Source organism: Lemur catta, chromosome X (assembly GCF_020740605.2).
Source record: "Lemur catta isolate mLemCat1 chromosome X, mLemCat1.pri, whole genome shotgun sequence".
Classification (NCBI taxonomy): domain Eukaryota; kingdom Metazoa; phylum Chordata; class Mammalia; order Primates; family Lemuridae; genus Lemur; species Lemur catta.
The window spans coordinates 8,858,808-8,868,582 of NC_059155.1; the positions used below are offsets into that span (position 1 = coordinate 8,858,808).

The 9,775-nt window shown below is 36.5% G+C and overlaps 1 long non-coding RNA gene across 1 annotated transcript; it reads left to right on the top strand.

The window, feature by feature from the left end:
* The first annotated feature begins 14 nt into the window (after positions 1-14).
* Positions 15-6,939, top strand: LOC123628399. Its single transcript, XR_006731625.1, has 3 exons — positions 15-87; positions 3,018-3,120; positions 6,839-6,939. It is a non-coding gene; the product is annotated as an uncharacterized LOC123628399 (long non-coding RNA).
* Positions 6,940-9,775: the final 2,836 nt, after the last annotated feature.

Genomic DNA, 9,775 nt, shown 5'->3' on the forward strand with positions numbered 1-9,775 from the left:
TTTGTTGGCTGGTGGATTCACTTTTGCAGACAGAGTGCCTGGTTGGGAGAGCCAGGTGATTAATCTGGTAAAAAGACAAAAGACCAGGTCTGTTCACTCAGTCATCTATTGAACATTTTCCCAATTTTCTTGTAAGTTTACTTGCAAGCTTATTACTCGTTTAAAAATAGAAGCTTAACTTATTTGTTGGGCGAACATTTCGTGATGCTGCCTTTAAGCTGCTAGACAAACCCAAACTCTTGATTTCTGGTTTTGGACCTGTTCACCGTGAACCTATGCCCTTTCTACCCTCCATTCCCCATCTCTTACTGGTTCTTGTCTTACTCTTTAACTGCATACGTAAAGAGCACAGACTTTGAAAGCTTAGTTTCTGGGTTTGAATCCCCACTCTACCACTACCTAACCATGGGATCTTAAAGCAAGTGATTGAAGCATGCTATTCCTTGGCTTTTCTCATCTGTAGAATGAGTATAATATTAGTGCTTATCTCCAGGGTTGCAGTAAGAATATTAAAATTTTATGTGTGAGAAGCACCTAGAACATAGCCTGGCACAGAGTTAAGCAGTATATTGAAATAGAAATTATGATTATTGACTTTGATAGAAATGTCTTCTTACTTAAGATCTTCTAACTAATAATAACAATGGGCAATGTTTGGGGATCTGTGGACCAGTAAGTATGATAAATGTTTTTAACCCATTTTGTTGTTATTTAGTCCTCACAATAACCTTTTGCTGGTAGTTACATGTATTATCCTCTCCTCCTAACATCTTCTGTCTTGCTGACACCAACAGACCATATTCTATCAAATTAGAAATGAAGATATATTTGTTCATGCTTCATTGTGATTCTTTCTCACTATAGAATATGAAAAATTCTTAGAGTTATTAGAGTTGTGTAGTATTTCTTAAAATTTTGGTTAGATTACAATTATTTTGCAATGGATATTCTTGCTATAATAGCATGGTTTTTTTCTTTTTTTTCTAAACCTCCATCTTTAGGTATTTAGCATGAGTCTTAAATGTATTTATCTATCAGTTATTGTTTTTTTATTTCTGTTAACTGTAAACTCTCTGTTATCAAAGATGGTCAGAGAATGAGCTTGAAGTTGGATATCTTAATAAGGATGCTGTGGTTAATCTAGAAATGTTTAAAAATAAAACAGAACAGATTATCAGCATGCAAATAATAAAAATATATCCTAATTTAATAATTTTGCTATGATCCAGAAGCTATATTGGGTCATCATTACAAACCTGAATCATAATTGGTTAAGTGTAATGTTCAAATTGAAAAAATGTTCTGGTTGAAAATGACCAGATCTTTAAAATATACATTTGCAAGGATGAAAAGTTCCTAACAACTGGCATCTCATTCAATTTTTTCCTCTAATATATATATATCCTATTATATAGGCCCTTGTGAAGCCACTCATACTAATCTCAGTTGACTAAATAAATCTATTCTTCTGGCTACAATAAAAGAGCCAAGACAATAATTTTCATTAGGATTATCCTCTAAAATAACTTCCATCTAAATAAGGACCCAGTCATATCTGAAAACCTATTTTTTTTTTAATTTTGAAAACAGGATCTCACTCTGTCACCTGGGCTAGAGTGCAGTGGCATCATCATAGCTCACTGCAACCTCAAACTCCTAGACTCAAGAGATCCTCCTGCCTTAGCCACTCAAGTAGCTGGGACTACAGGTATATACCACCATGCCTGGCCAAGTTTTCTATTTTTTGTAGAGAAGGAGTCTCGCTCTTGCTCAGGCTGGTCTCAACCTCCTGGCCCCAAGCAATTCTCCTGCCTCGGCCTCCTGAGGTGCTAGGATTACAAGGGTGAGCCACAGTGCTGGCCTGAAAACCTATTTCTGAGTGTATTTGGATACATCCTTTTGCTATGACCTCTTGTAATTAATTCCCTTTTATTTGTTATTTGTATTTATATATTTATTTGTATATTATAATTCATTTAATTCCTTTTTGTTATTTAGCAAAATATATTGATAATCTGCCCCTCCAAAAAAATCAGATTATGAAGGGTCCTTTAAGTAGTTGCTTTTGATTTGGTAATTGAAATAAACGTTTTATTTTTCATAAGAAGAATATCAATAACTAAAAATTCCTACCGATCTGAACAATGTTGGTTGTTTCTGAAACTGTTTCTATTAATACAGTAGTCAAATAAATCACAATATTTTTATAAGTCTTGAGCAGTGTAGTTGTGTACAAGATTTTCATTATAGCATAGGAAAGAATATTATACATACTTGCTTAACACACATATATGCTGAAGAGGAGATATAACTTTCCTAGCTTATCTGAAGCAATGGTTAAATGGAGGTTTGGCAAGAGCAATTGAAGAATGGTGCATTATGCCATTCGTTAAAAAGTTTAAAATACTTTAACATTAGAATGGATAGAATTATACAGGGGAACAATTTATCTTATTTCCTTTTTCAAAATAAGAAAATTATATGAGGACAAGTATGTAAATGTTATTATGATAGTCCCCTTGGTTGGTATTTTTCAAAATTTTTCTTGCCATCAACTTTTAAGGATTTCCATGATTGTATATGACTAATGTCACATCATTTCTAAACAAGAGTTTTCTAAGTCCATCATCTATCTCCAAAATTCACCAGTTTTACCATAGAAATGATCCATAATTTCAGTGTTACACAATTTCATCTAAAATGCCCATCTTTCCTGGTCTAGTGAACAGCTACTCTTCTAAAAAGCCCAGGCCAAATGTCACTCCCTGTGAAGTGACATTTTGCTAATCTTCTTTCTCCCAAGCTGAACTCATCCATTCCTTAAATGTACACTGTAAGTCTCCATACATACCTCTTTTAGACCTTGTATCTCATTGTGCTGTAATTATTTTTTGTATCAGTTAGCAACTGTGTTTGGCTATCATTAAGAAATCCATTATTTTTCTGTCACATAAAAGAAATCCAGAGGAATGAATTTTAATAGTGTTATAATGGTTCCTTTCATTTTTGTCTTCCAGGTTCAAACTCTGCTTTCTTAATTCAGGATTTCCTCAGTGTAACAATATGTTCGTTTTAACTCCAGCCATCACATTCATGTCCTAGGCAAGGATGAGTAAGAAGGTAATACAAAATGTCTTCTGTCCTCCCAGCTTAGCAGCCTCAGGGACACCACTACTCTTCTCTCCCCCACTGGGCATGCATATGCACGTGCATACACACACACACACACACACACACACACACACACACACATATACACAGACAAAATTATGAAGCTTTCTAGGAAGCCCCACCGAACAACTTCTACCTAAATACCATTGGCCTATATATAGTCACATGAGTACCCCTATGTGAAAGGAAGTCTGAAAATTTAAGTTTTTAAATCTGGGTATAGGCTTTGTTACGTAGAAAGAATAGGGAGAAATGGTATGTAATAGACAACTAGCAATCTCTGCCACATTTTTTTTAAAGCCATATCTGTTCCTTTACCTAGATTGTAATATCCTGGGAGGTTTACAGTATGTCACATTCATTTTGTACTTCCATGGCCTAGCACTGTACAAGACACATAGTGGTTTACTGTTTTTTCCCTTCACCTACTTTATGAAGGGTTATTCTGTGTAATCTGGATAGGAAAGATTCCATGTTTTACCAGAATAATTTTTTGTGCTTTATGTTGATTCTGTTATGTCCTTGATTATTTAAGAAAACAAAATTTTCTCACTTATTAAAAAGCCATGGTTCTTAAAAATCATGTTTACTTTTAAATGTTTTATGTTGCTTTCAGATGAGTAGCCAACTATTATTTCTTATCACCAACTATCCTTTTTTTAAGTGTTCAAATCTCCTTTTTCCTTCCTAAGATTGAATTTTATTTTATTTTTATTATTTATTTTTTGAGACAGAGTCTCACTCTGTTGCCCAGGCTAGAGTACCCTGGTGTCAGCCTAGCTCACAGCAACCTCAAACTCCTGGGCTCAAGCAACCCTTCTGCCTCAGCCTCCCGAGTAGCTGGGACTACAGGCATGTGCCACCATGCCTGGCTAATTTTTTCTATATGTTTTTAGTTGTCCAGATAATTTCTTTTAATTTTTAGTAGAGACGGGATCTTGCTCTTGCTCAGGCTGGTTTCAAACTCCTGACCTCAAGTGATCCTCCCCCCCTTGGCCTTCCAGAGTGCTAGGATTACAGGCATGAGCCACCATGCCTGGCCGTAAGATTGAATTTTAAATGTAAAATGAAATAATATAACTTTCAGGATATCTGTTGCAACTAAAGCTATTTTTGAGATTTTCCAGAGGGCCCTTAAACAATCAAAGACTTATTCTTTTACCTTTAAAAAGAGAAGTGCTAGAAACTATTATGTTTATTCGATGTTACTATTGATGACTACATGGGAAGAATTGTCAAATCAGAAGAGATGGTGGGCCAGGCATGGTGGCTCACGCCTGTAATCCTAGCACTCTGAGAGGCTGAGGCGGGAGGACCGCTTGAGCTTAGGAGTTTGAGACCAGCCTGAGCAAGAGTGAAACCCCCGTCTCTACTAAAAATAGAAAGAAATTTGGCCAGGCAACTAAAAATATAAAAAATTAGCCGGGCATAGTGGCGTACGCCTGTAGTCCCAGCTACGTGGGAGACTGAGGCAGGCGGATCGCTTGAGCCCCGGAGTTTGAAGTTGCTGTGAGCTAAGCTGATGGCAGGGCACTCTACAGGGCAACGGAGCAAGACTCTGTCACAAAAAAAAAAGAGAGAGAGAGAGAGAGATGGTCAGCCTTCCCCGTATTAAATTTGTATAGGCAAAATGTTATTAATACAGAAATTTCAGAAATTTATGCTGTATAGGAGTTAACTAGAGATTTCTCAATGTCTTCATTCTCCATGATATTGCTATTTATCTGAGTCCTGGTGGTGCTTTGCCTGAGGATATTAGGCAACAGTAGTAGAGTGATGTCATAATTTTAGTTATTATTTTAAATGTTTACTTGGCCACTACCTTACTTCTTATTAATATGAATCCATAATAACATCTTTTAGGCCAGTTGTTTTCAATAGGGGATGCACATTGACTTACCTGTGGAGTTTTATTAAAATATGGATTTTTTGGATCTGCTCCAGACTTACTGAATCTTTTTACTTGATATTCTTGATAGTCTCTCAGTATATACTCTTTCTATGTGTTTGGTACATTCGTGGTATAGTTTGTACATCATGTATCTGTATTATTATATGTCATATCTTAAGTTTTTTCCTTTTTAAAAATTGTGTTCATCTTGTTTTTGTAAATCAGATGTAAATTCATTGTCTTCATTGGAAATGGGCTCAATTATTATCTTTAGAGATATTTTGTCAAAAACATTTTGAATTACCTTTATTATTGGGATTGTCTCTGACATCACACATTTTGGCACATGGGTTTGTCCTCTAGGAAAAAGAATCAGTAGATAATTTAATTTGAGACAGGGAAAAAGGGAGAGGAGCTCCGATTCAAGAACTGAAACATTAACTACTTTAGGGGAATTCTGGGTTTCTTTTTTCTCTCCTCAGGCCTCTTAATTTTGTATTTTACAAGAGATCTAGAAAGTAGAGCAAATCCTACATGCTATGGTTCAGAGAATAGCAATTGATTTAGACAGTGTCTCTGTAGTGGGCTGAGTGGTAGCCCTTGCAAGAGACATTTCCAATTCCTAATTCCTGGAACCTGTGAATATTACTGTTTATGGCAAAAGATTTGATTAAGTTAAGGATTTTTAGAGGAGGCCTTTATTCTGAATTATTTGGGAGAGCCTTAAATCCAATGACAACTTTCCTTCTAAGAGTGAGGCAGGAGGTTGTTTGATAGACACCCAGGAAAGAAGGTGATGTGAAGATGAGTAAAGTGATGAGGTCACAAGCCCAGGAATGCCAGGGCAGCCACTAAAAGCTGAAAGAAGCAAGGAACCATTTTTTCCCTAGAGACTCTGGAGTGAATTTGGCCTTGCCAGATTCCAGAACTGTGCCAGAATAAATTTCTGTTGTTTTAAGCCACTCTATTTGTGGTAATTAAAGTAACCTCAGAAAACTAATACGGTCACTAAGACTATAGAAATTCTTGCCCCAGAAGTTTATGAAATTGAACAGGCAGTGGTTCAGAATAGAGGTGCCATAAGATATATAAGATTGGCTTCTTGAGAGACAGTATGGGTTGGTTTTACAAAAGAATCTAGTACTTATGTGCCTACATACTTCACTGAGATTTTTTAATACTATTTTTAAAATCTTGGAAGTAAACCAAGAAATCAGAAATTGGGTAATTTGGAGAATGACATCATAGCTGGTTCCACAGACTCTTCAGATCAAGAATAGGATTTATTCCCTTGGTTTAATATGGGCACTCATGTCTCCTGGCTGAGTAGTGGACTACAAACTGATTATAATCCTTTCTTTAGTTTTGTCTGTTTTGCAGTTTTAGATGTGTGATCGCCATTGCAGCCACTGTCCCATCAAATGATCCAGCAAATGGTCATACAGCAGAAAGAGCAGCAAAACCTGACACAGAGATTTAAACAACCACCACTAGAAACTTGAAGGTTGAAACAACCATAGACAGAAACCTGACATATGATTGTGACACCTCAAACAACAGTGAAGATCTGGAATGATTACACCCTCAGATATTAATGGTTTCTCCTTCAGCTTAGGCTAAGGAATGACCACAGGAAGGACTGAGAACCAAAACTGTCTAGCCCCATACTCAGTCAGAACTTGGAGAACTGAAACTACACTTTGTTGTCTATATTAATATAACATTAATATAACATTGCTATTCAGCTGTCTTCATTAGCCTTTCTTTATTTTGCAGGACTGTCCTACCCAGACAAATGGTTTGATTGCTTATTACAAGAACTTTCCCAGGATACAAGGTTAATATACAAAAGTCATTTGCTTTCCTATATACCAGCATTGAACAAGTAGAATTTGAAATTAAAAACATAATACATCATATATTACAATACATTACCACCCCCCAAAATAAAATAGTTATAAATCTAACAAAATATGCACGGGATCTATATGAGGAAAACTATAAAACTCTGATGAAAGAAATCAAAGAACTAAATACATGGAGATATATTCCATGATCATGGATAGGAAAGTTCAATATTGTCAAGATGTCAGTTCTGAACTTGATCTATAGATTCAATGAAATCCCAATCAAAATTACAGCAGGTTATTTTATAAATACCAACAAACTGATTCTAAACTTTATATGGGCTAGGCATGGTGGCTCATGCCTGTAATTCCAAGTTGGGATGCTAAGGTGAGAGGGTTGCTTGAGGCCAGGAGTTCGAGACCAGCCTGGGCAGCATAGTAAAAAAAAAAATTAGCTAGGCATGGTGGTGTGTACTTGCAGTCCTAGCGACTCTGGAAGCTGAGATAGGAGGATCAGCTGAGGCAGGAGGATTGCTTGAGCCCAGGAGTTCGAGGTTACAGTGAGCTATGATCAGTCTACTGGACTCTAGCCTGGGAAGTCTGGGCAGCAGAGCCAGATCCTATCTCTAAAACAACAACAACAACAACAACAAAAAGATCCCACATTGAAATACTCCCCTTAAATCACACTTGCAATTCTTAATAAATTCTGTCTTAACCTTTCCCCTCTGCCCCTGAAATACTGCCAAAGCTTTGTGGAAGTGGTATTCTTCCTTGCCAGGATAAGTAATAAACTCAAGTTTTGCTTTATCAGCAGGTTGTGTCGGTGATATTTCAGGAGCTAAATATGTATATACACTTTGAACTCATCAATCACATGAAAAAATTACAAGGGCTAGATCACCAATCATTGGGTAAAGTCCAATATATTTCTATCAAATAATAGACGAAATGATAAAGGTTGGGTGACAATTATCAATACCATTGTCTCTCCACAGCCCTCCTGCAGCCCATCAGCTCTCTGGAAGGTAAATTGTACATCTGAAGACTTCAAGGCAGATTACCCAGGGTTTCCTCCCAGGCCCAGACCTTCCGAAAAGATGGGAAACTACTATACCCACATTTTCAGAGAAACAGAAATTAGGAAAGATCTTGGTGGAGAATGGAAGGGAGGGATGCATTGGATAAATCCACTCAAGCAAGGTACAAACCTAGCAAATTGAAGGTGGGCACGAAGGCAGGATGTACAACAGTCATTAACTCCTCATGGCTAAGAGGAGGTAAAGATGTATTAGTACATTATTACCATATATTTAAGTAAACGTTATACACACAGTGCACATACTCTATGTACTGATGTCAGTATCTATATCAGTGTTTTTCAACTGAGAAATATATGGAGGGACCTCTTTTAAAGAAACATCCTCTCAGACCCAAGCATTTATGTAAATCATTTTGTAATAGTATTTCTTAAATGTAAACAAACAAAACTAAATACAAACTCTGCATGTTCATAAAGCTCTTATACAAATTTAACACCAAAGTACATTTACAAATTGTCTACAATTTTTTAAGCCAATGTGGTAGGTGATATTTGCTGAAACAAACTGCCCAAGGAAAGATGAACATATTACTGGCTGGCCAGCATATGCTCTTGGCCTTCAGCATGCTTGTAAGTGTGTCTTGCGAGAACTCCACTTTCTCATCACTTTCTTCTTTTCAAACTATTGCAAACCTTCATTTGTAAAGCAAGCCATGAAGCATGAGGTTCACCTCATTTATTTTCTCACTAGTTCATGATAATTAAAGCACTATTACCTTGTGCCAACTTGACTGTGAAAACAGACTCAAATACATTTCCTAATTATGTGGCAGCACTTAGTTATCATGTACCCATCCAGATCCTACAGTATATGCTTAAAAATAACTGCAAAAGTAAAACACACTTGTAGAAAACTTGCAGACTCTGTCATTAGACTCTAGTTTGAAAAATACCCACCTCTTCTTATAGTGTGTGCAAAAAGTGTATATATTTAAAGTTTCTGTTGCTATTACCTGAGTATCTAGATTATCATGCACCCCTTGACTCTTTTTTCATTTGGACAATCAAGTCTCTTGTTTGTGGGGACTAAGCCATGGCCGATTCAGCATCACTAGCCTCAGACCTCTGGGGATTGGCGCATTGGGGACCACAGACCAAACCATCACCACCCATATTTCAACAATTTTTAAATTGGTCAGCCCCATTATTTATTAATGAATAATTGATTTTGAAAGCCACATACACAATGCAACATACCTTCTTGCAATCTCAATGAAAGAAAACAGGCATGCTCAACAGTCAAGTAATCAAGTAGCTAAAGCAAGACAATAAATACATTTTAAAGAAGGTACAAGAGCTATTTTCACTATAAGTTGCATTGGTAGGGCAAGGCACAGACTTTAATGCACAGTGGGACTTGTTGTGTGTTAGAACTCCCCACTTCTTTTGCCTTCCTTCTCCTTTTCCTCCCGCCTTCTTACACCTTTCGCCTCCTTTCCACCTGTTTCTGCTTTATGTTTCCCTCAAGGATTAATGTATTGAGTTTTTCCACAAAGCTAACTATATTTAATGCAAAAAATTTTGAGAAATTATGCCCTTATTTTATCTGAAAATGTGCTTCCTTTTATAAAACAGTATTAGGTAGCTTTTTAAATTGTCTTCATTTGGCAAAATGGGAAATTGGCAACATTGGGTTTTCCACTGAACATTTTTAAAAAGTTTTACATATCCTCAATCTGGAACCACTTGTCCAGAACACAGAGAAAAGATATGTGACGAGGGGAAAGAACAGTATGTGCCACCTAGCAAAGTTGATTTAAATGT